Raw genomic sequence first — 23,457 nt, 5'->3', positions numbered from 1 at the left:
GTCCTTCTCTGGCCATATTTAGTTTGCTTTAACAGGGATTTAAAAACAAAGTAAAGTACAACTAAAGACAATAGTAATATTTTTAAGACAGAGAAGGGTGGTCATATTTGTGGAATTTAAGATCCTTTTTTATAAAGGATGAATGCAGAACTATAGACAAAATTAAGATATATTGACAGTGGTTATGATTTGAATTACTCCCCTTCAAAATTCAGGTGTTGTCAATGTGATAGTATTAAGAGGTGAGGCCTTTAAGAGGTGATTAGGCCATGAGAGCTCCTCCTCCATTAATGGGATTAAGGCCATTTTAAAAGAGGCTTTAGGCAGCAGTCTTTGGCTAGCTTGTCCTTCTTCCTTCTGCCATATTGAGAAAACTGTAGCAAAAGGCCCTTACCAGACAAAACCTGCTGGCACCTTAATCTCGGACTTCCCAGCCTCCAGAACTGTGAGAAATAAATTTCTGTTCTTTATAAATTACTCATTCTCAGAAATTTTATTATAGCAACACAAAATGGACTAAGACAATATTTAAGTGAAGTCTGTATGTTAGAAATGTAAGGATTATCACAAAATAGTAGAAATAACATGGATAATATCCCAAATGAATTTAAGGCAAAGAGAAGAAAAAATCAAAACTTGGCAAATCCAAAAGAAAGTAGAAAATAAGACCAAAAAAGAAGCAAAAAAAAAGTGTAAATAGGAAACTTAATATGAGACAAAAAAGTAATCAAGAATCACAAAGAATATAAATAGAAGATTATATACAGATTATTTAAAAAGCTCTCACGATTTCTCCAACACTTCAACCTCAACCCACATAATGGATTTATCATTGTAATGGCTGGTTTGAGCAGGAGGCCTGGCTCAACTTTGTGGAGCTGGTATTTCATTTTTCAGAGAGTGAATTTAGAAAGCCTTGGATATGCTTCTGGTTAAAAGGCTTCTATACTTCAGTGGCAAAAAGTGAAATGTATATTTTTTGCTTATAGTTTAGATTTTGATGGGATTATGTCAATTTTTTATAATTTTCTGTAGACTAAATCACACCCTAAAACATATGGGCATAATTTCACAATTTCTTCTCCTTAGTGAAATCTCTTTGCAGAACAGATATAATTGAACTAATATTTCAGAGAGTCTCTAAATATATAAGAATGGAGTCAGCATACAAGATTTTCAAATCCCCTGAGGAGGGGAGAAGTGGCTCTTATATCAGATGGGTGGACATGCAGAGATCATTAGTGGTTTCATGGTACCTTTTTGTTTACTAACTGTACTTCCTATTTATCTGCAATCTTATCACTGAGAAAGTTCATAAAGCTTCAAAGTACCTGCTCATTTATATTGCCCTATTCTCTATAAGAGGTCCTAAATTCTCTTCTGATTCACATGATATGATAGTGTCTTCTGGGTCAAATGACATCAATCTTGCTACTCGGTCCCTAGCTATTTTCACCAGGTTTTGGTACATGATCTGAAAGAATGTTTATAATGTCTGAAGGTAAGATAGGTCAGGTGTCCCTGAGACTCCAGTTAAATGGTAACAACTTGGCCAATCACATTGTTTCTTCTCATTAGGGTAAAGTTAATAGATAAAGTAGGATGAGGAGAAGAAAGAGCAGTTGTCTTTCCAACCAATGCTTAGCTATTGTTCTGGTACTCATTATGGCCGTTGTACATCTCAGTCTTGCATGGTCTGAGTGCAATGTAACATTCCTGTACATGCTACCCTATGGGGAGAATTCCTAACATAAACCTACTAAAGGTAATTTGTGTGTAATTTTTCCTTGCGACCCTAAGGATCCTGAAAATTCCAATCAGGAAAACATATCTAGGGAAGGGATATGAGTCAGGGAAATTCCAGCCTTGAATATTGTAAACCAAGACTGGAGCATATTTTAGAATGTCAGATTGATATGGTTTGGCTCTGTGTTCCCACCCAAATCTCACCTTGAATTGCAATACTCCCCACCTGTCAAGGGCAGACCCAGATGGAGATAATTGAATCATGGGGGCAGTTTCCCCCATGCTGTTCTCATGATAGTGAGTTCTCATGAGATCTAATGGTTTTATAAGGTGCTTTCCCCTTCACTCGGCTCTCATTCTCTCTTCAGCTGCCCTGTGAACAGGTGCCTTCTGCCATGATCATAAGTTTCCAAGTCCTCTCCAGCCACGTGAAACTGTGAGTAAATTAAACCTCTTTTCTTTTACCCAGTCTTGGGGAGTTCTTTAAAGCAATGTGAGAACAGACTACTACACAGGTGTTGGAGCAGGTGTCTCTAGGTCTCTAAGATCAGAACAAGGCTTGCAGCAAGATGGTCTTAACTTGGAACAAAAAACCTAATTTCTTTCCTCTGCCTGCAACCAGAGGGAGATACCTCATAATGGGATTGTTTCAGGGACAAGTAGCCTTTGGGAGTAAAGAGCCAGTGCAGAATATGCCCAAAATATTCCTTTAGAGGTGGCTTTCTCTAAGTTTTAGAGAAGCATTATTTTGCCTCTTTTCATAGCACTGACGCAGAGTTACTAAATGTATTTTTTCCCAAGTTGTTAGAAATGAGTCATAAAATAAATGACTTGTGTTTGACTTTCAAGTGTTTCTAGCACCAAGCATTAGCAGTAAATGAAATCCTTCTAATATTTTCTATGGGTGGAAATGTGTCAGATTCCCATGGCTTTTAGGTTAAACTAGAGTCAATTTAAATTTAGTATGTTTCATCACATATAAAGCAAGTTTACTCAGCAACTATCAAGCATGTGTCAAGGTGTTATCTGAAAGTCAGAAAATTTACTTTGTGCTTCATAAATAAGTACAGGTGAATTACTTCCCTCCTCTATCTCTTTAAAACAAATGTATTTTGTTGAATGCCTTGGGCATTCAGCCCAGAATGACAGAACACAGAATGTTTTAATTGAAAAAAAAAAAACAAACCTAAGAGATCAGCTAGTGTAATCCATTAATTTTACAAAGGAGGAAAGCAAGGCACAGAGGTAGATTTCTCTCTTGGGGATCACACAAAAAGCTAGTAGCCTAAATACTGGTCTCATGACACCCATTCCCATGGTCTTTGAACCATAAAATTATTCTTCTGTCAGTAGCATTAAATGTTTCCTCTCCACCGATGCTGAGGATGTAAATTCCCCACAAAAACGGAATTGATGTGATCTTTTTCCTGCTTCAGGAATGTTTTCCAGGTTTGCTCTCCCACTTACCCCTTCATGTCACATTCCTTTCAATGGATATCTGAAAATTTGTCCAGTTGCCTGGCTATAGGATACAGTCTATTTCCCAGTCCCTGTGGAAGGAGGACCTATTGGATGGGCTGCCCTGGCTTTGCATTAGGTCTCTCCCTACAGGCTTCTTCTCCCTTGGGCTCTCCCATTTCAGCCTTATTTATTTCAGCTCTGAAACAGGTGATGTTGCACCACTGTACCAGATCCTGCTCACTCTCAGGACCTTGAATTTTGGGACTGTTCCTAGACTCAGCTCAGCCTAATATCCTGGGATAATCAGGGAAGTCTTACTTATGTCCATATCAGTACTTGATGAGCCATCTGAAGCCTGTGTTCTTTCTTCAGTAGAATAGTACTACTTAAATAATCTTTAAAATATTTAGAATACGAAGAATTTTGAAAAGAAACAAAGCCATCCATACTCTTCTATTTTGAGACAGAGTGTTGGTCACCCAGGCTGGACTGCAGTGGTGTAATCACGGCTCACTGCAGCCTCAACCTCCGGGGCACAAGTGATTCTCCCATCATGGCCTCCAGAGTAGTTAGAACTATAGGTGCATGCCACCACACCCAAATGATTTTTTTGTATTGTTTTAGAGACAGGGTCTTGCCATTTTGCCCAGGCTGGTCTTGAAATCCAGGACTTAAGCGATCAACCCACCTTTGCCAGAGTGCAAAGGTAATCCCTTTGCACTTACTGTATTTCAAGACCTTGGCTAGGTTTGCAAGATAAAGCAGGAAAAAGTAAAGAAAAGGCCCTAAATTGTGAAATTTACAGTCTGAAGAACCAGACTGTAAATGGGCGATTATAATACAGGATAATGGAAGAGAAGGGAAGAGAGTGTGCTGTAAAACCAGGGCATCAAACTTGGGTACTCAAGGAAGCCTATCTCAATGAAATAATATCTTAGCTGAGGCCTGAAGGACGTAAAAGATTTAATCAGATAAAACAGTGAAGTGGGGAAGTGCTTCAGGTAGAGGGTACAGCTTTGGCAAGGCTCTAAGGTGTAAGAGAATAGTCTGTGTGAAGAAATAAAAGAAGTTCAATATGTCTGAAGTATAGAATGGAGGGCAGTTAATGGAAACAGTTTGAGTGAGTATTCTGGAGTGAGATCTTGCAGAGCCTTATAAACCACAGAGGAGAGTTGGGGCTTAGTTCCAGAAGTGATGGTGTGCTTTTATAGGGTGTTAAGCACTGGGGTGACATGATCCAATTTGCCTCAAAAGAATCAGTTTGGCTACAATGTGATGGGTGGATGGGATGGAGACAAATCCAGAAGCAGAAATGCCATTTTATGGATGTTTGAATAATTGAGGCAAGAGATAATTTTGATCTAGAAAAGAGTTAAGCCTGCAATGATAGAGAGAAAAAGACATATTCAATAAATTTTTAGAAGGTAAAATAAATTTAATTCTACATTTCTTTCTGGAGGCTTCTTGTTTCTCTTTCTTTTATCAATAATTCTCTCCTCCATGCCACGCTGCCTTTCACATGGCTGGAAACTTCAGCTCTCAGCTTCATGTCATCTTCTCAGAGAGGACTTTCCTGACCACCCTATTTAAAATGTCTCCGTCCTCACTCTCTCAGAGTACTGATTTTATTCCTTCATAAAAGAATCAAAACGTGACTATTTTATTTATTTGCAATGATATAATTAGTGTCTGCTTTCCTTGCTAGACAATAAGCTTCATGAATTCAGGTACCATGTTTATTTTTTTCCATATGGAATACCCAGGGTCTGACTAGTTTCTGGCATACAGCAGGTGCTGAATAAATTTGCTGAACATGAATGTGGGTGGCAGATTGAAGATTCAAGGACACCCAGATGTCTGGTTTGAATACCATTAACTGAGAGAGAGAACTCTACAAAAGGAACAGGTTTGGAGGGATATAAGATATGCTCAGTTTTGGACATGTTGATTTTGAGGTGCTGTGAGATTTCATAGCAGAAATGTCTATCAGGAAACTGAAAACATAGATCTGGGGTTTAGGAAGGAGATCTAAACTGGAGATACATCGCCAGAAATAGCTATATTTCAGAGCTTTGCTCAATATTTATATGTTTTTTGCAGTAGAGAATCATACATAACTTGATTTTTCCAACTTAAATGTATATCTTGAAGCTTTCCATGTTCTTTAATATTCTTTTACATTATTTTCATGATTGAATAATGTTCCATTGGGCAATTGTCTCATAGTTATTTAACTAATTGTCTTTCATTGGATATTTAGATTGCTAATAGCTTTTGTCCTTGAGTGTAATCTGTAATGGACAGTCTTCAGCTAAGACATGGTTCTCACTAGTGAGTAATTCTTGAAAAGTGTTTTCTAGAAGTGGAATGGCTAAATAAATGAACATACAAAATTTTATGGTTTTGTACTGTAGCAGGATAATATTTTCGATGTATAGATTTATCCTTCTACTTAAAATCCACGTATTTGCCTTCCTTCCTTGCCTGCTTCACACTTCATTCAAGCTACTTGGCTATGGCACCCAAAGAAATAATGTGTTTGTATCTGAAAACAAAGAAAAAAAAGGAATGCTACTTTTTTTGTTAAAAGCCTGAAGCCTTAGGGAGACAAATAATTCTTGGCAAAGGGGAAAGAGAAGAGATGGAAGGGAATTTCACCACTTCATTACAATTAGAACTTGGTATAGAAATAAGTTGAATATATATATATATACGCATATATATACACACACATATATATACGCATATATATACGCATATATATGCATATATACGCATATATATACGCATATATACGCATATATATGCATATATATACACATATATGCATATATATACACATATATATATATCTTGAACCCTACTCTTGCAGACTGATATTGATACTCTTATTAGTGCCTATTGCCAAATTATGAGAATATTTTTAGTCCATAAATTTAGAAGACTTTGTACCCAAAGACCTAGGTTATATTTTAGAATTAGTTTTTATTTTTAAAAATTAAAATCTGAATCAAAATTTAAAAATCTAATAACATTAATTCTTTTATTCATTTTAAAATAAATCACAAGTCTAATAACAATCAAATTTTCTTTGATAGTTCACAGATTCTCTAATGTGATGTATTCTCAAACATTTCAAATATCTTAAGTAACAACAAAAAAATCACAATAATTATTTCAGTTTTTCTCAGAAGCTGAAAAGTATTAATAACATGGATTTGGTATGCTTTTTCTTTATCTCTATGTTTATTTTACACCTCCTCAGGATTATATACATATTTATCCCCATATATTGTCCACCAGTAGTTCCATGCAACTTGGAACAAACTGAATTGAGATATAGAATTTGAGGAAATCCTCCCTCATCACCTAATAAGATGAAGTATTTCTTAGAGACTTACAGTAATCAAACTTTTGAAATCCATGCATTTTCTTACAAATAACTACTTCATATTTTTTTAAATTAGCTTTATTGAGGTATAATTTACAAAAAACCAAAATGTGCCCATTTCAAGTGTCAAATTTGATTGTTTTCACAAATATATACAGTATATATATAGTAAGTATATATAAATATATAAAGTATATATTATATGTATATATAGTAAATACATATTATATGTAGTAATATATACTGTATATATAGTAGATACATACTGTGTATATAGTAAATATATATACTATATTTCACAAATATATATATACAAAAATATATATATACACACCACTTACAGTCATGACTGTAAAACATATTCATCATCTTGAAAGGTTTTCTTGTGCCTCCTTAAATTCAATCTCTTTCCTTTGTCCTGCCTGCTAGAAGTCAGTAATCTGCTCTGTCACTACAAACCTGTGCCTTTTCTAGAATTTCATAGAAATGAAATCATACAGAATACAGTCATATGTGTTTAGCTTTATTCCCTTGCTTAATGCTTTTTAGATTTATCTAACTTGCACATATCAGCAGTTTGTCTTTATATTGATCGGTAGTATTTCACTGAATGGATATACCATGACTTTTAAATTGATCCTTCAGTTAATGGGCATTTGAGTTGCTTCCAGTTTTCTTTTTTACTATTATGAATAATGTCGCTATGGTCACTGAACTATAAGCCTTTGTATCAACATACAGAATGTTTTTATTTATCCTGAGTAAATACATGGGATTATAGTTTCTTCTTGTGTGGTAAGTGTATATTTCACTGTAAAAAAATACCAAACTATTTCCTATGTGGCGGTACCATTTTGTATTCCTACTGTCAATGTTGGAGAGTTCCAATTGCATCCTTACCAACAGTTGGTCTTTGTCCAGAATTTGTACTGATTGTATGATGCTGCTATCTGGTGTCTTCATTTTTGAAAATTACATATCAATATTTCAAACATACTGACAGTAACAGTACTGCTTAGGAAATACAAGTACCAGGGTGTTGGATCAAAGTCCCTTACTCCCTTACATTCAATAAGAACATTCCTCAAGATACACCACTACAGTATCAGTACAGAATAGAGTTATATGAAGCAATTTGCAGGAGTTCTGACATAGCTGCAGAAGTAATTCCCACTGAATAAAGTGATTTAATTAGAATTAGGGAGCTCTGTTTGTTCCTTCACTTAGGTTTGAGGTGTCTGAGTTCAAATATAAGTCAGTGAATTTTTCTCCATTGTACTCCATCCTATAATTTCTTAATTAATAAGACCGGCTAGTGATAATCTCTTGTCTTATAGCATTTTTCTTCTCCATTTGTCAAGTTATTGTGTAGATTTGTGTAATCTGTATATTTGTGTGGTCTACTTCTGCTAGAAATAAAAGAAGACAGAAGCTCAGCTGTAGTGTGCCGTCTGTCTGAAAATGTTCATGTTTATAGACAGATGCTATACACCGTAAGATACCCAGACCTCTCCAAAAGCTAAAGTAAGACCTCCAAAGTCAAATTCTGGATGGAGGTTGCATTTTTAGGCCCTTTAAGCTCATCTTCTTGGGCCATGGTTTGCTGTGGCTATGAAAAGGGATACTTACATGCAAGAATATTATTCAATATTTTAATGAGGAAAGTGTTTTATGTATGTATGTGTATGTGCACTTGTGAATGCTTAAATAGGCATTAGTTAAAAGAAAAAAAAAAGTATTCTTTGTATTTGAATTGAGAGATCCAAGGCTTAATTCTCACTGTCAGGGCAGGCATGAGTTCAATAAAAATTTTCAAAGTTCTCTCCACCCCTTGGACTCTCAGAACTCCAAAGGCTACAGTTATAAAATAAAGGAGAGTCCTGGTACCAGTAACAATTTCCTTCAAACTTAGTGTGTTCCTGCCAAGTTTGAAGCCCAGGGAGTTTAAAAATCATTCACAGTTTTTCATTAACTTTGACTTTAAAAAACACTAGAGATGTAGTTTTACAAGTATTGTACCTATTAACGTTAACGTAAGTGCAAATGAATCATTGAGATCAGTAGAACCTGGAATCGGGGTGGGAGTGAGATGGGGCTCAGGAACATCCTGCCTTGTGCCCCAGAACATCACAGCCACCATCACAAACAGTTGGAATGAAGCTGTGACACCAGCTGCCTAGTTTTGAAAGTGATAAAGAAAGATTTTGAATTCACTGTGGTAAAACTTAGGCTTTCGTGCTAAATCCTCCTCTCCTCCTGCTTGTTTCCCTTTTTAGGAAGCTTGTGGCTGACCACCTGGTGTTCTGAATCATTAATTCATGGGATACATTCTGTCAGGAATAACGTGTAACAGGCAGCCTGGCAACTGCCATCCAAACCCTTCCAGCTCCCCATTCACTTTAATTCATTTCAGTAATTATTTATTGTACACATACTATCACGCCCAGCCTGGTGCTAGGCAATGGGGCTTTCAAATGAACTAGAGCATATAATTCTTACCCCGGAGATTTAAAAAATTTATTGGATGCTGCATTTATTTAGAAACAGTAGATGAACTATTGCATGAAACAGAAAAATTACAAATTTTTTTTGTGCATCAAAGCATTATGAGAATAACAAAATGGGGAAGAATTAGCTTCAGTTCTTGAGGACCTGCCAAGCGACAGGTGCTGTATGGATATAGACACTGGGTGCCTTTCATGTGTCATTTCATTTAATTCTCAAAGCTAAGTTAGGAGAAAGGTATGAAAACTCCTACATTACACGTGAGAAAAATTGAGGTCTGGGGAAAGACTGGTTTCCTAATATTTCTCACTGCAATGAAAGATGATTGAGTGGGTTAGAGAAACCACCAGGACCTCCAGGGAAGAACAAAGTGTCAGGTGTCTGGGGCATGAATAGGAGCATCAAGAAAAATCAAAGATATTAAAAGTCAGATGAGATGGGTCCCAGAAAACCAGAAGATAAAAAGGCCACAGATCTATAATCTGAAATCCATATTAAATTATTAAAAAGACCTATCCTATAGGAATTGAGGGAACATGGTGTCAATGAGCACACAGAAAATCACCAATAAGAAGGCTTTACTGGGAAGGCAGTTCTGGAACAAAGTTCTGGTTGTTCATGATTTCCAGGTGGTAGAAACCCATCTTGCAGTCAGAAATCAAGCAACTGAGAGTGGCGGAGTCAGGGGTGGAATTTCTGGGAAGAAGAAAGTTAACTGTCTGATAGACCACATTTTTCCAATTTGACATATCTATAATAACTTCCTTTAATTTATAATTTTTGAAGAAGCCTTGAAAAAAGTCATGTCCATTATGTTTCTCAATTATAATAATTATCTTAAATTAACTGATATGCTCTTTAGGCTATCAAATCTAAATATTTTGTGCTTTCAGTTTGTGAAGGCATTCTGGGCCTAAGAACTGTTGTTGTTTTAATATATTGGCTATCAGACGAGAAAATCAGAAGCACAAACATTTAGCTCTACAGAGAACAGAATAATGAGAAATTTGTTACCTGCTTAAATCCTCTAGGTGACGCACTTGAAATTTCATATTTTTTCTCTTAAATATAATTTTCCTTATGTTGCTGAATTCATTTCAAACGTCAGCTTCAATCTAGCAAAGATCTCAGTCAAAAAGAGATGTCTCTCCAATTAAGGTTATTATATTCTACTTGGAAACTAGGACCAGTGGCACAGGTGGTATTAAAAGTTTCTGAGTAATGACTGCAAGTACTTCAAAGTACTGTTGTGTCTGCCAGGGTCACCGGAGTGCTGAGTGTACTAGGTCATTGTGTAGGAAGCCAAAATGGATTCAAGTGCATTGTTAATTGACTTTAACAATGCAGCTGCTTTCAAAAGGGATAACAATTAGCTGGGGACAAAAAGAACCACAGACAACTTTAATATACATTTGAAAATATTATAGCCTTTTATGACTACTGCTTTTTCCTAGAAAAAAGGAAACATTAATACTTTTTTATTTGAGATTTCTGTTTATTTGGAAATAATCACAACATGTTATTTAATTCGAGGAGGCAATCATAAAGCAATTGATATTGACAAAGAAGGCAAAAATTTGAACTACCTCTAATTCTGTATTTTGCAGAAAATTTATATAATTCTGTATTTTAGTATATCCTTATATATTCGTTGCAGTAAAATTGTCTCCTTCCCCTAACCAAAATTCTGCGTTCACCCTGATGATTGAGAAAATGTCTAAATCAGCAATCCTTAAACTGAAAGCTAAACATTAATCACCCAGAGAGCTAGTTTAAAATGCTGATTCTCAGCCAGCGCAGTGGCTCACACCTGTAATTACAGCACTTTGGAAGGCCGAGGTGGGCAGATCACGAGGTCAAGAGATCGAGACCATCCTGGCCAACATGGTGAAACACCGTCTCTACTTAAAATACAAAAATTAGCTGGATGTGGTGGTGTGTGCCTGTAGTCCCAGCTACAGGAGGCTGAAGCAGGAGAATCGCTTGAACCTGGGAGGTGGAGTTTGCAGTGAGCCAAGATGGCACCACTGCACTCCAGCCTGGCAACAGAGTGAGACCCCATCTCAAAAACAAAAGTAGGCAGATTCTGACAGTCATTCTGATGCAGGTAGGCCACGAAATACACATTAAAAGTTAAATAAATGCCAATGTAGACTTGAATTAGTAGCGAAAATACTTGTGTCTTACCAAAAGCAATATCAATCTTTCTAGCCCCTTGATGGGATGTGATATGAAGTGGTAGCAGTAGCTGTGTGTTTAAACCCAAACTTAGTTTCCATTGACTTTATCATCTACTGGTTTAATGATTCAGGAGATCTTTATTTCACCTTTAAAATAAAGTTGCATTGTCCATAAAGTGAAAGAAAGAGAATCTATGTTGTGAAAGTAAATGAAATAATATCCATAAATAACTTAATGCCTGCCACACAAATGTTACTCCATACATTCTTGATTTCTCTTTTGTCTTCATTTTGTTATTTTACCAAGTTATTTTGCTTCTACTTTTATCCACTGAGTTCTCACAGGAAGAATCCTAAAAGAAATACTATGGGACATCCATCTTTCCAAACATTCTGTGACACTCTTACTGCTCTCCAGAGAGAGTCAGCACATCTGAGCATATACCGTAACCAGGTGAGCTGGGTTGTTTCTTACCAACTCAGCACCAGCAGCACTATGCCCTTCCAAGACTGAGAACTACATTTCCCAAAATCCCATTCCCTCTATGGTTCTGGCTTAGAGGCTGCTAAAGAGAGGAACTGCGACTAGAGGGCCAAAGTGAAGAGGCAACCCTATTCCCAGAAGGTGTGGTGGAGAAGCTTTCCATGGACAACTCTGTGGGTTCCTGGTTTTGGATCATGGTGACAGGGAGCAGCAGCTGCTCAGACTCCTGGGTGAGCTCCAGCTTCTCTGCCCACTCCAGTGCTTCAGGCTAAAGTCATCAGGGACTGTTTCCCAATCCTCCAGCTGCAGCCTGCCAAACATCCACTTCCCTAGTGACTTCTACATTTGTGTAAGCCTTCATCCCTCTGTTAATTTTCTTATTCCATTGATACTTATGGTGATTCTGGCTTTCCAATCAAACATTGACTGATGTGCTGGAGAAGCAGCCCCCAACCTTTTTGGCACCAGGAATTGTGGAAGACAATTTTTCCACGGAGCTGGGGTCGGGGGATGGTTTTGGGATGAAACTATTCCACCTCAGATCATCAGGCATTAGTTAGATTCTCATAAGGAGTGCACAGCCTAGATCCCTCACATGCACAGTTTACACTAGGGTTTGTGCTCCTATGAGAATCTAATGCTGCTGCTCATCTGACAGGAGGTGGAGCTCAGGCACTAATGCTTGCTGCCCGCCACTCACCTCCTGATGCGTGGCCTGATTCCTAACAGGCTATTGACTGGTACTGGTCCAGCCTTGAGAGTTGGGGACCCCTGCAGTGGAGTACCCTGGCACTTACATTATATCTCCTGGCTAATGTGTTTTCTAGCAAATACTTATTTGATATAGGGTACCCCAACCCACATTCCAATTCTCTTGAAGTATCCCCAGGAGAATACATCTGCTTTCAAGCAGTCTGGTTTTATTTCACCTTTAATATGCTGGTATTCATTATTATGCTTCATAAAAATTGAGCATCAAATGTGTCAGGATAATGACCTCAGGGCCACACTAAAAGTGCAGTCTAGGTTAAAACAACCTTCAAGGCCTCTTCAATCCTAAAATTGTAAGTGGAAATGTTTAAAAAACAACTGTCATTGACATTTAAACTAGCTACTGGGCATTTGATTCTAACATTTCAATCATTATTTGCAATTTTATCTCATCAGTTTCTTATATTTGGCAAATAGTATAGAACTTTTTTTTTTTCAAATACTGGCTCTAAAGTAAAACCTAAAATACACCAAACTTTGCTTCCCAGATAATGAATCTATTGTCTTTCAAAAACTTCCTAAAGTCAGGCAGACTAAGACATCTTCCTATCCACCAATGGAATGATTAGTTTTATCCCTTATCAATGCTAGATCTGACTGCCAGATATATCGCTCATTTCACACCATAAAATGCTGTATTTTGTCAAAGATGATTATGATATGACCTATGATCAAATCAGGTAAAATTTCTCTGTGGAGTAACAACAATCATAGACACAAGACTGATCATTCTTGTTCATGCTATTCTGCTTTTAGTATTTTCTTATTTGCTTTGTTCTCACTTTAGCCTAGTAGAGACCTAATGTATAGAATACCTATTATGATCCAGAAACATTTCAAGATGATAGGCACATGTTAATCATTCACATTAGGCATCATTATCTTCATGTATGGGGTGGGCTAAGTGAGGCTAAGAAAAGTTAATGAATTTGCCCAAGGTATGTAGCTAGAACGTAGAAGAGATGATTATTCAATCCCTGATTTGTTTGATTCTGAAATGAGTGTAATCCCTACTCTTCCAGCCTACTTTACGTTATGTCTTATTATTTTCTAAGAAAAAATACTCCAGAAAGAAGCATTGCTTGTGATCCAGCAAGCTGAACAAAGAATAAAATTGAGTGTTCAGTTGTTGCTCTTTTATCTCTTTAGGAGACTTTATTGAAAATGAAGTCCTATGTACCAGGACTCCTTCCTTCCCACGCATCTTGCACAGTGGAGTCACAATAATTATTTTTTCTGCCAATCTGTAGAAAGTTTTAGCATTGCATGCCAGCAGGCACTCTTTGTAAGTGAAGCATTAGCTGATTCCTGATACCTTATGGGATATTCTTCAATATTTCAGCTAGAACATACTCATTTCAGGGTTCCTCTACTGGTCCTTTATTAAAATAAAATATTAATTAAATAAAATATCATTAAAAGCTCTCTGTATATTGCAAAGTTTATCTTTCTTTTTTTATTTATTATGATTATACTTAAAGTTTTAGGGTACATGTGCACAATGTGCAGGTTAGTTACATATGAATACATGTGCCATGCTGGTGCGCTGCACCCACTAACTCATCATTTAGCATTAGGTATATCTCCCAATGCTATCCCTCCCCCCTCCCCCCACCCCACAACAGTCCCCAGAGTGTGATGTTCCCCTTCCTGTGTCCATGTGTTCTCATTGTTCAATTCCCACCTATGAGTGAGAATATGCGGTGTTTGCTTTTTTGTTCTTGTGGTAGTTTACTGAGAATGATGATTTCCAATTTCATCCATGTCCCTACAAAGGACATGAACTCATCATTTTTTATGGCTGCATCAAAGTTTATCTTTCGCTGTGGTCAGAATAATAGCGAACAGACAGCTGCAATTCAGTATCCGTGAATGAGTACATTTGTAGTGACAGTCTTATGACCAACAGGGAAGGCTAAACATTCCCTATGTCACCAGACCTATTCCCCCTAGGTAGAAGTGCCTGAGGAGGAGGGCTGGTATGGGGTAAGCCAACCACCACAGTGCTTCTGGGTAGAGATTCAGTATGAGAAGCAATACTTAAGAACCCTTGTCTCTATTGAAATGCCCTTTTATGTCTGGATTTCCTCATTTGGGGATTATGATCTCAGCTCCATTTATGGAGGGTTTCCCAGCACATATCATTCAGTAAAATAGGTTTGGGACTACCTCATACTGGTAGACATGGAAGGCCTCAGGGTGGACAACTTCATTTGGTTGTGCTATGCTTCTTTCCTCCTGACCGGCACAACTTCAAGTGCTAAGACAGTGGATGAGACTTGGGTAAAGGGCCCTAAGAGCTCAGAGTTTACTCTAGGTCAAAAGGTTCCACTGGATATTTTACTTGGGTATTAATGGGAATTACAGAGCTAAAAGAAAGAATTCAGGTAAACAGAAAATATAATATCTCAGCTGTGAATATTCCCAACATACAATAGCAACTAAATGCATTTGAAAAGTTTTAAGGAAGCCTCCTTACCTTTGTTTAATACTGTTTTCCAAATTTGAGCACTGAATATTATGATTTATACTTTCTTGGGTAAATTGTGCTGCTTGGGACATAAAGTTTGGAAAAACCTTACTTGGGTATTAGACTAGAGGGGCAACAGGAGGTCGCAAGACCCATGCCAGGACCAGAAGTGCCACATAGGAATCTAGGTCCAAAGTCCTGTCACACACACACACACACACACACGCAGTTTGTACTCTGCCTTTTTCCCAGGAACCCAAGATACAGACTGCCTAGATGCCAGAAGGCCATAGCACACCGCACATAGCATATAGCACATCTATATAGATATAGAAAAGACACATCTTTTAGCCTCTGGTTTTGTTTTGAAGATAAATCAATTCTAACTGAATTGCATGTATTTTATGCTTTCAATCCTGTTCATTTGCTATCTTTTGTTACATTCAGTAACATCTTGACAAAACATTGATTTGTTTTGTCTAGCTTTCTTGTCTCCTGCAATATTAGTCTGGAAAAAAATTTGAGGGGGCAGGGGCTAGAGTAATTTCTCCTGGAATAGTCACCCATCTCAGGCATGCAGCAGTCGGCCAATTGCCCTTCATTGCGTGAATTGTTCATTCTGAGTGTACCTGATTGATCCTTTCTGACAATTGGTGAGATAGCTTCCTTAGACTGAGAACGTTCTATTATAGGTAAGGACAAATAAATGATTAAAAATCATATACAGATATTAGATGCTGGGTTAGGCCTTTAACAAAGTGTTTATTTTTTAATGGAGGTGGCTATTAATTAAGCACTATGTATTTAAGTATAAGTCTTACTTGTAAATATGTAACTGTAGTTATTTAAATGTGCAAATTAGTTTTATTTGTTTTACGGAAAGTAAATAATGTGTCAACATTTTCATGTGAGTGCAGGTCAAGTTATATTCTTTATATATTGGAATATATAGTGAAGTTTATTTTCTTGTATAAAGAGAAAAAAATGGTAAAAGAATATCGATGACCCTGAGGTGAAATACCTTCAAAACAGAGAAAAATGTGTTCTCTAAAAGTTTAGCTAATAAAACACATATATAAAGGTCTGACATCTTAGTGGCTGAGGAAATGAACAGTACTCATGTCTCTCAGTACTGGACCCATGTTGGATGTCATAACCAAAGCAAACTGCAGTCTAATCAGACACAGGAAACAGTTGATACTAGATTAATCACAATCAGTTGTTATTTCCAGACAGAAGCAACATCAATTTGGTTGTGTGCTGTTTTGTATATGAATATACACTATATATTGCCATGCAGGGAAGATGAAGTCTTGAAGAGAAGATGCAAAAGGCATTCTCTCTTCAGGGAGAGTCTTGGTTGATGAAGCCAAGCACTGTGCTCTTGACAGGCTCTCCCTGGAGTGGGGAACCTAAAGTGAGTACTTTAGGTTGCCTCAGCTCTGAGAGACTTAAGATGACCTAAATCCCTATGTTCTGTTTCTGTACTGACCAGGCAAAACTTTGATTTTACGCTGGCTGCCCATAGAGCTTACTTATTGTGAGAGTACACATACCTGGGGGTAGGAACATTCCTGTTGGTTTACAATGAGCTGTTTTTCTAGTGTCAAATCATCTTTGGATATTAAAAAAAAATCCAGTCTCTATATTTGCAAAGTTGAGAATCCTTGTTTTTCAGATGTAGTGAATCCAATCTAGGTATTCTCCTTAAAACCACCTAAATGAATAGAAGCTTTCCAAAGCTGCCATCTGTTTTGCCAAATAATCTTTTCCAACCTACTAAACATTGTACATTTCATCTTCCAGACAAGTTGACCACAATAATACTCATTGTAAAATGATTTTCTTTTAATGATTAATGTATTAATCATTGTTGTTAGTTCTGACCATCTCCTTTTTCATAGGTAATATTATCCTATATTAGTAAAATCCTTTACTCTCACAATATTCCCCTTTACAGAAAATTAATTATAAGTCAAATTCCCCAAATTACTTTATTCCCAAGATTTCTCCTTTCTTGCTTTGTAATTTCCTCAAATAATTATTATAAATTGTCATGCCAAATAATTATGCATATATGTATATAGGAAGATAAATATTTTGCTAATTCTTTCACTATTAAAGTAAAATAGACATTTTTGGTTGCTTGGAACTGAGTAATGAGAGGAAGGAAATAAAATGAACCCAGTACATGATCAAAAGTACAAAATTGGGCTAGATGATGTCCATAGCTTCCCTATTCAGCTTAAAATGTATCAGTCTAACAAAGAATATCACACAAATGTAGAAAAACAGTGAGCAATATTAAGAAGTGGTGTAGAGATGGGAGTAGACCCCTGCCAATATCATTGTCATTATCTAAAACTCTTCAAATAAAACAGCATAAATGAATAAATAAATAGCTTTACTGGATTGCAAATAAACGTATCCCTCAATTAATCCTGCCTCCACACACACCATCAATTTCAATACCATTCCCTTCATACTCAACTTTTAGCACAGGAAGGCCTATCAAGGGAAATCTTATTTATAAGACCATAAAGTAAGGGAATGCTAGAGGGACGGAGAGAATGGGGTAGGTCAGGGAGATTTTTAGGAAGCAGACTAGATAGGATGAAGAATCGGATGCTGGGGAAAAGGTAAAGAGAGCAGTTTAGAATAACTTCCAGGGTACTTAGTGCCTTGTGTGGTTAACAGAATGTCATGAGGAAGACAGGACAATACGCAGATCGGGGGGAAATGATTGTTTAATTCTCAAATAGCTTTATTGAGATGTAATTCACATACTGTGCAATTCATCCATTGAAGGTTTATAAATCAATGATTTTTAGTGTATTCAAAGATACGTGCAACTATCACCATAGTTAATTTTAGAATATTTTTGTCAAGAAGAGAAAAGAAACTGCAAATCCTTTAGTTCTCACCTGTTCCCCCACTCCATATCCCTCTTTCTTTCTCTACCAGCCACAAACACCCAAGCAACCACTAATATACTCTGTCTCTATAGATTCTGGGCTTTTATATGAATGGAATATATATATATATGTATATATAAAATATATATATTTCATTGAGTTTCAGATGTTAAACTAACCTTGTATCTCCAAGATAAATTCCACTTGGTCATGATGTATAATTAGTTTTATATGTTGCTAGATTTTGTTTACTACCATTCTGTTGAGAATTTTGTGTCCATATTAATAAGATATATTGGTCTGTAGTTCGTTTTTTCTCTAATGATATCTTTGTATGATTTGGTACCAGGATAATACTGAAACAAAATCAGTATTATACTCAGTATACCAGGCCTCATAAAATGAGTTGGGAAGTGCTCTTCTTTGAATTTGTAGTAAAATTAAATTATGAAGACATCGCAGTCTGGGATTTTCTTTGTGGATTGTTGGTTTGTTTTGTTTTGATTTGTTTTGTTAATTCAACGTTTTCACTTGTTATGGGCTAATCAGATTGTCTATTTCTACTTGAATCAGTTTTGGTAGTTTGTGTCTTTCTAGGAATTTGACCATTTCATCTAAGTTATGTAACTTGTTGGAATACAAATTATTTATGGTATTCCTTTATACTCCTTTTTGCTTTTGTGAGGTTGATAATAATGTCCCCTCTTTCATTTCTGATTCTAGTAATTTGAGTCTTCTCTATTTTTTTTTTATTAAACTAGCTAAAAGTTTCTCTGTTTTTTTGCTCTTTTCAAAAACCAAGTTTGGGCCTAATTAATTTTATCTCATTGTCCTATTTTCTTAAGTTGAACTTAATTTTATTAAATTGAACTCTAATCTTTATTCATTCCTTACTTTTGATTCCTTTAGCTTTACTTTGCTCTTCTTTTTCCAGTGTCTTAAGGTAGAAGTCAGGTTATTGATTTGAGATCTTTCTTTATTTTTTATGTAGGTGTTTACAGCTATAACCTTCCTTCTAAACACGGTTTCATCTGCATCCCTTAGTTTTGATATGCTATGTCTTTATTTTCATTCATCTCAACATATTTTCTGATTTCTGTCTGGATTTTGTTTGACTTGTTGATGATTTAGGAGCGTCTTGTTTAATTTTTACATATTTGTTTCTTTCCTAATTTTTCCCTATAATTGATTTCTTATTTCATCCCATTATAGCTGAAGGAAATATTTTGTATTTTTTATTCTTTTTAAAATTTATTAAGGTTTGTTTTATGGCCTCACATATGGTCTATTCTGGAAAATGGCCCATGTGTACTTGAGAAGAATAATACATTCTATTTCTGTTGGGTAGAGTGTTCTATAGATGCCTGTTAGGTCTAGTTGGACTACAGTATTGCACAAGTCTTCTGTTTCCTTGTTGCTCATTTGTCTGGTTCTTCTATTATTACTGAAATTCTTCATAGCTTCATATTTTTTGCTAGATATTGGACATTTCCATCTTCTATTGTTAAATTGTGTCTTCACTTAAGTCAAAGATTGTTTCATGTATTTTAGTGCTCCTTTATTAGGCTCATATATTTTTATAATTGTTATCTCTTCCTGATGAATTGACCCTTTTATTACCTCTCTTTATCTCAAGTGACATGTTTGTTATAATCTGCAATTAGTATAGCTGCTTCAGGCTTCCTGTGGTTGCTTTTTGCATGATATATCTTTTTCCATCCTTTTACTTCAATCAATTTGTATCTTTGAATATTATGTGTTTCTCTTACAGGTAACATATAGTTGGATCATGCTTTTTTATCTCATTTGATAATCTCTGGTTTTTATTGGATTGTTTAATCATCATTTACTGTTATTATTGATATAATTGGTTTTATAACTGCCATTTTATTTCTTGCTTTCTTTGTCACATGTCTTTTTTGCTCCTCTAGTCCTCCTTTACTGCTTTCCTTTGCAATGAGTGAATATTTTCTAATGTAGCATTATAATTTCATCAATTTTTTTTCCACCATTTTGAGTTTGTTTTTCCTGGTGGTCTCTCTAGGGCTTACCATAGATAGCTTCAGATTTATATTTGCTAAGTTTCAATAATATATAAAGTGCTGCTTCTATATAGCTCTACTCCATTTCCCCCCTTTTGTGGTACTATTGTTATACATATTACATGTACTAATGTTACAAATACAACAATACATTGATATATTTACTGCTTAACCATCTGTCATTGTTTCTTTAATCCATTACAGCTTTGCTCCCACCCACTTCCTTTATGCTCTTGTTGGCAAATACATTACATATTTATTGTATTTCTATTTATTACAGTCCCAACAATATATTTGCACATATCATTTTATAAAATTGCCTTTTAAAATCAGTTAAGAAAGGGAAAAATGAATTTACAGTGTCTGTTATAATTGTATAATTACCTTTACTGGTGCTCATGTTTGTTCCTGTGAATTCTAATTACTGTTTAGGGTAATTTACTTTCAGCCTGAAGGATTTCCTGTAGTATTTCTTGTAAGATGGCTCTGGTAGCAACCATTTTCTTGTTTTTATTTATCTGGGAAATTCTTTATTTTTATTTTATTTTTGATTGATAGCTTTGCTAGCACAGGAATCTTGGTTGACTTTTTGTTTTCTTTGAGCATTTTGTATATGTCATCCCACTACATTCTGACCTTCATTGTTTTTGCTGAAAGGCCAGCTGTTAATCTTATTAGGTTTCCCTTGTACATGATGTATTTTTCTCTTGCTGCGTTCAAGATATCCTCATTGTCTTTGATTTTCAGTATTTTTACTGATGTGTTTGTTTGCTGGTTTCTTTGCACTTGTTCTACTTGGAGTTTGTTGAGTTTCCTCTATGTATAGGATATTGTTTTTCAACAAATTTGGGGATTTTTCAGCAATTGTTTCTTTGAATTATTTTGTCTTTTTCTTGTCTTCTTTTGGAACTCCCATTGCAAATATATGGTGTGCTTAATTGTGTCCCACCTTTCTCTGAGGCTGGTTTTTTTTTTTTCCTGTCTGTTCTTTGGCTTATATAATCTCTATCAACTTATCTTCGAGTTTACTAATTCTTTCTTCTGACAGCTCAAATCTATTGGGTCTCCACTACATTTTTTATTTTAGCTATTGCACTTTTCAATTCCAGAGTTTCCATTTGTCTCGTGTGTGTGTGTGTGTGTGTGTACACAGACACAAATGTTAATATTGGTGTGTAGATAGATATAGATTCTATCTTTGTATTAGTATTTTTTATTTGATGCAACATTGTCATCATACCTTCATTTATTTCTTTAATCATGCTTTCCTTTAGGTCTATGAATATATTTATAATGGCACTTTAAAATCTTTTTCTGATTCATCTGACATCTCATCACTCTCGTGGGCAGTTTCTATTACCTTATTTTTTATTTTTATTTTTTATTCTGTTGCTTTATTTTTTATGGTAGAGTATATATCATATTTTCAAAATTCTTCATAGCTTCATATTTTTTGCTAGATATTGGGCATATTGTAGGAGTTCTAGGTACTCTCTTCCATGGTTTGTTATTGTTAATTGCTTAGTTATTTATTTAGTGACTGGTTGGATTATTTTAACAAAGTACACTCCCACCTCCCACACACAGTGTTAAGCTTCTGATGTTGTTCCTCAACTAGACACAGCTTTGAGCCAACCTGGGATAACAGTGTATTTGTTGGGCCTCTCTTCTAATTCTTCCCCTTGCTCCACTGCTGGCAATTGCTTTATTGTTTACAATACCCTGAGCATACATTTCTTTACAAACTAACCTAATTAAATTATAACTCCTTTGAAGAAATGGCTTCCAATGTCAGTGTTTGATGTTTATTCTGAACCCAGGAGAGCTCCTCTCAGCTGTCCTATTCCCTTATTATTTCCTGCAAACTAGCTGGCCTACAGCCTAGGCTGTATCTTCATTAGATTCACAGAGCTCATCCTAATTGCCTTTCAGCACAATCTACACTAATCTTGAGAGTGTCCTTAGGTTTAAATTTCTCCACTGCTCTGTTGCAGATGAAGTCACTATTTTACTGCCTGCTTCTCCTCCCAGGAAAAAATTTCTTAACCAGAGCTCTGAAGTGGCAAGTAGGGACAACAGCAATTTTCTTTCTGAGTAAAACCCTCATTTGAGGAGAGCACTCAGTGAAAAAGGGAACAATAGGCTAATGTCTTCTTGGCTTGACCCTCTGGCATGGAGGGACTACAACACAAGCCAGGGGAAAGGGTACTAATGCCCCAGGATTCTCAGCATGCCACACCCAAGGTAGACCCTCCAATCTTGAGTAGGGGTTGGGCAGAAAAATAAAGCCTCACCTTTCAACCACACTCACCAGGACTAGCCTCAGCACCAGGCAGCCAGGGGCAGGACAAGAAATGCCAAAGCCTTGTTCTTCCCAGGAGGAAAAAAAAAAGGCAAAACAAAATAAAAAAGCAGGGAGATGGGGAAGAGTAGAGCTGTTTTGGTGCAAATATTACAGACTCTCGCTTTTCTTGCTGAAATTTTATAGATTTTCTTGAATATTTGTTTTCATTTGCTGTTTTGCTCTTATGTTATTTCTAAAGGCTTTTGGTGTTTTCTTTTTTAACATGATTTTCACCAGTTTTCATCAGGGAGCAGGTCAGCAGAGCTCCTCATGCTGTCATGTGAGAGTAAGTGATTTAATTTTGAATATGCAAGTTGGGATTTATCTGGGTGAAGAGTTCTCACAGGCAGAAAGATGCACAGAACTGAGAGTCAAGGAACAGACCTAAACTGGTTATGAAGATTTGGAAGTCAACCTAGGGACAGAAGTAATGAGAGAAGACTAACAGAAATAGAAGAGGGTAAAGATCAGAACTTAAAAGAACATTAACATTTAAGCAAAGGAATCTGGGAAGAACTGGTTAGAGAAGTAGGTTAGAGTACACTTCAGAAAGAGTGTTTTATATGGAAGAAAAGACTTGGTGTAGAATTTTCAAGAGAAAATGATTGGAGTGTCAGAATCATGTAGAATAAAATAAGAGCTAAACAACTTTTAAAGATTTCCAGATGAAAAAAAGTTACATTTTACTTTTTTAAAATTAAATATTTTGAAGATGTAAAAAAATTACAATATTGACACACGTCATTGGATTTGACAATTAGAAAGACACTGATGAATTTTGCCAGAGTGGTTGGGGTGTCCTGTGGGTGGTGAAGACAGATTGCAGTGGGTAGATATGTAAGGAAATGGAGTTGGAGAATGGAAATTGTTAGGGGTTGGGAGTGGGGTTTATGTCGTAATCCTACCACTTAACTCTGACTCCCCAAGATTCTGGGAAGTGCTGGACATACACAAAGAACAGGAAGCCTGATGGAGATCATGGTTTATGCTTCACTCAGGGATCCCTGGAAATAGCTAGATTGGAAAACACAGTGCATCTCTGACCCCTCCATAAAACCAGATCCACGAGAACTTGTCTGACCCAATACATAAATACATCTCTGACCCCACATAAAACCAGATGCACAAGAACTTGTCTGACCCAATTT

General features: G+C 36.1%; 1 long non-coding RNA gene across 2 annotated transcripts in view; it reads left to right on the top strand.

Moving 5' to 3' along the window:
* The window catches only part of LOC129398640 (uncharacterized), a 78,185-nt gene extending 71,484 nt beyond the window's left edge, over window positions 1-6,701 (top strand). Inside the window, exons 6-7 of one of the 2 annotated variants that reach the window (XR_010113007.1) lie at window positions 2,115-2,182; window positions 4,996-6,701. This is a non-coding gene — a long non-coding RNA (uncharacterized LOC129398640). Of the gene's footprint in view, window positions 1-2,114; window positions 2,189-4,995 lie in introns of those variants that run through there. The other variant, XR_008626472.1, reaches the window with a different exon arrangement.
* The last annotated feature ends 16,756 nt before the right edge of the window (window positions 6,702-23,457 follow it).

The sequence above is a fragment of the Pan paniscus genome, chromosome 7 (genome assembly GCF_029289425.2).
Source record: "Pan paniscus chromosome 7, NHGRI_mPanPan1-v2.0_pri, whole genome shotgun sequence".
In the NCBI taxonomy this organism is placed as follows: domain Eukaryota; kingdom Metazoa; phylum Chordata; class Mammalia; order Primates; family Hominidae; genus Pan; species Pan paniscus.
The sequence above is the reverse complement of the archived record's forward strand: the minus strand, read 5'-3'. Positions and strand labels throughout refer to the sequence as shown.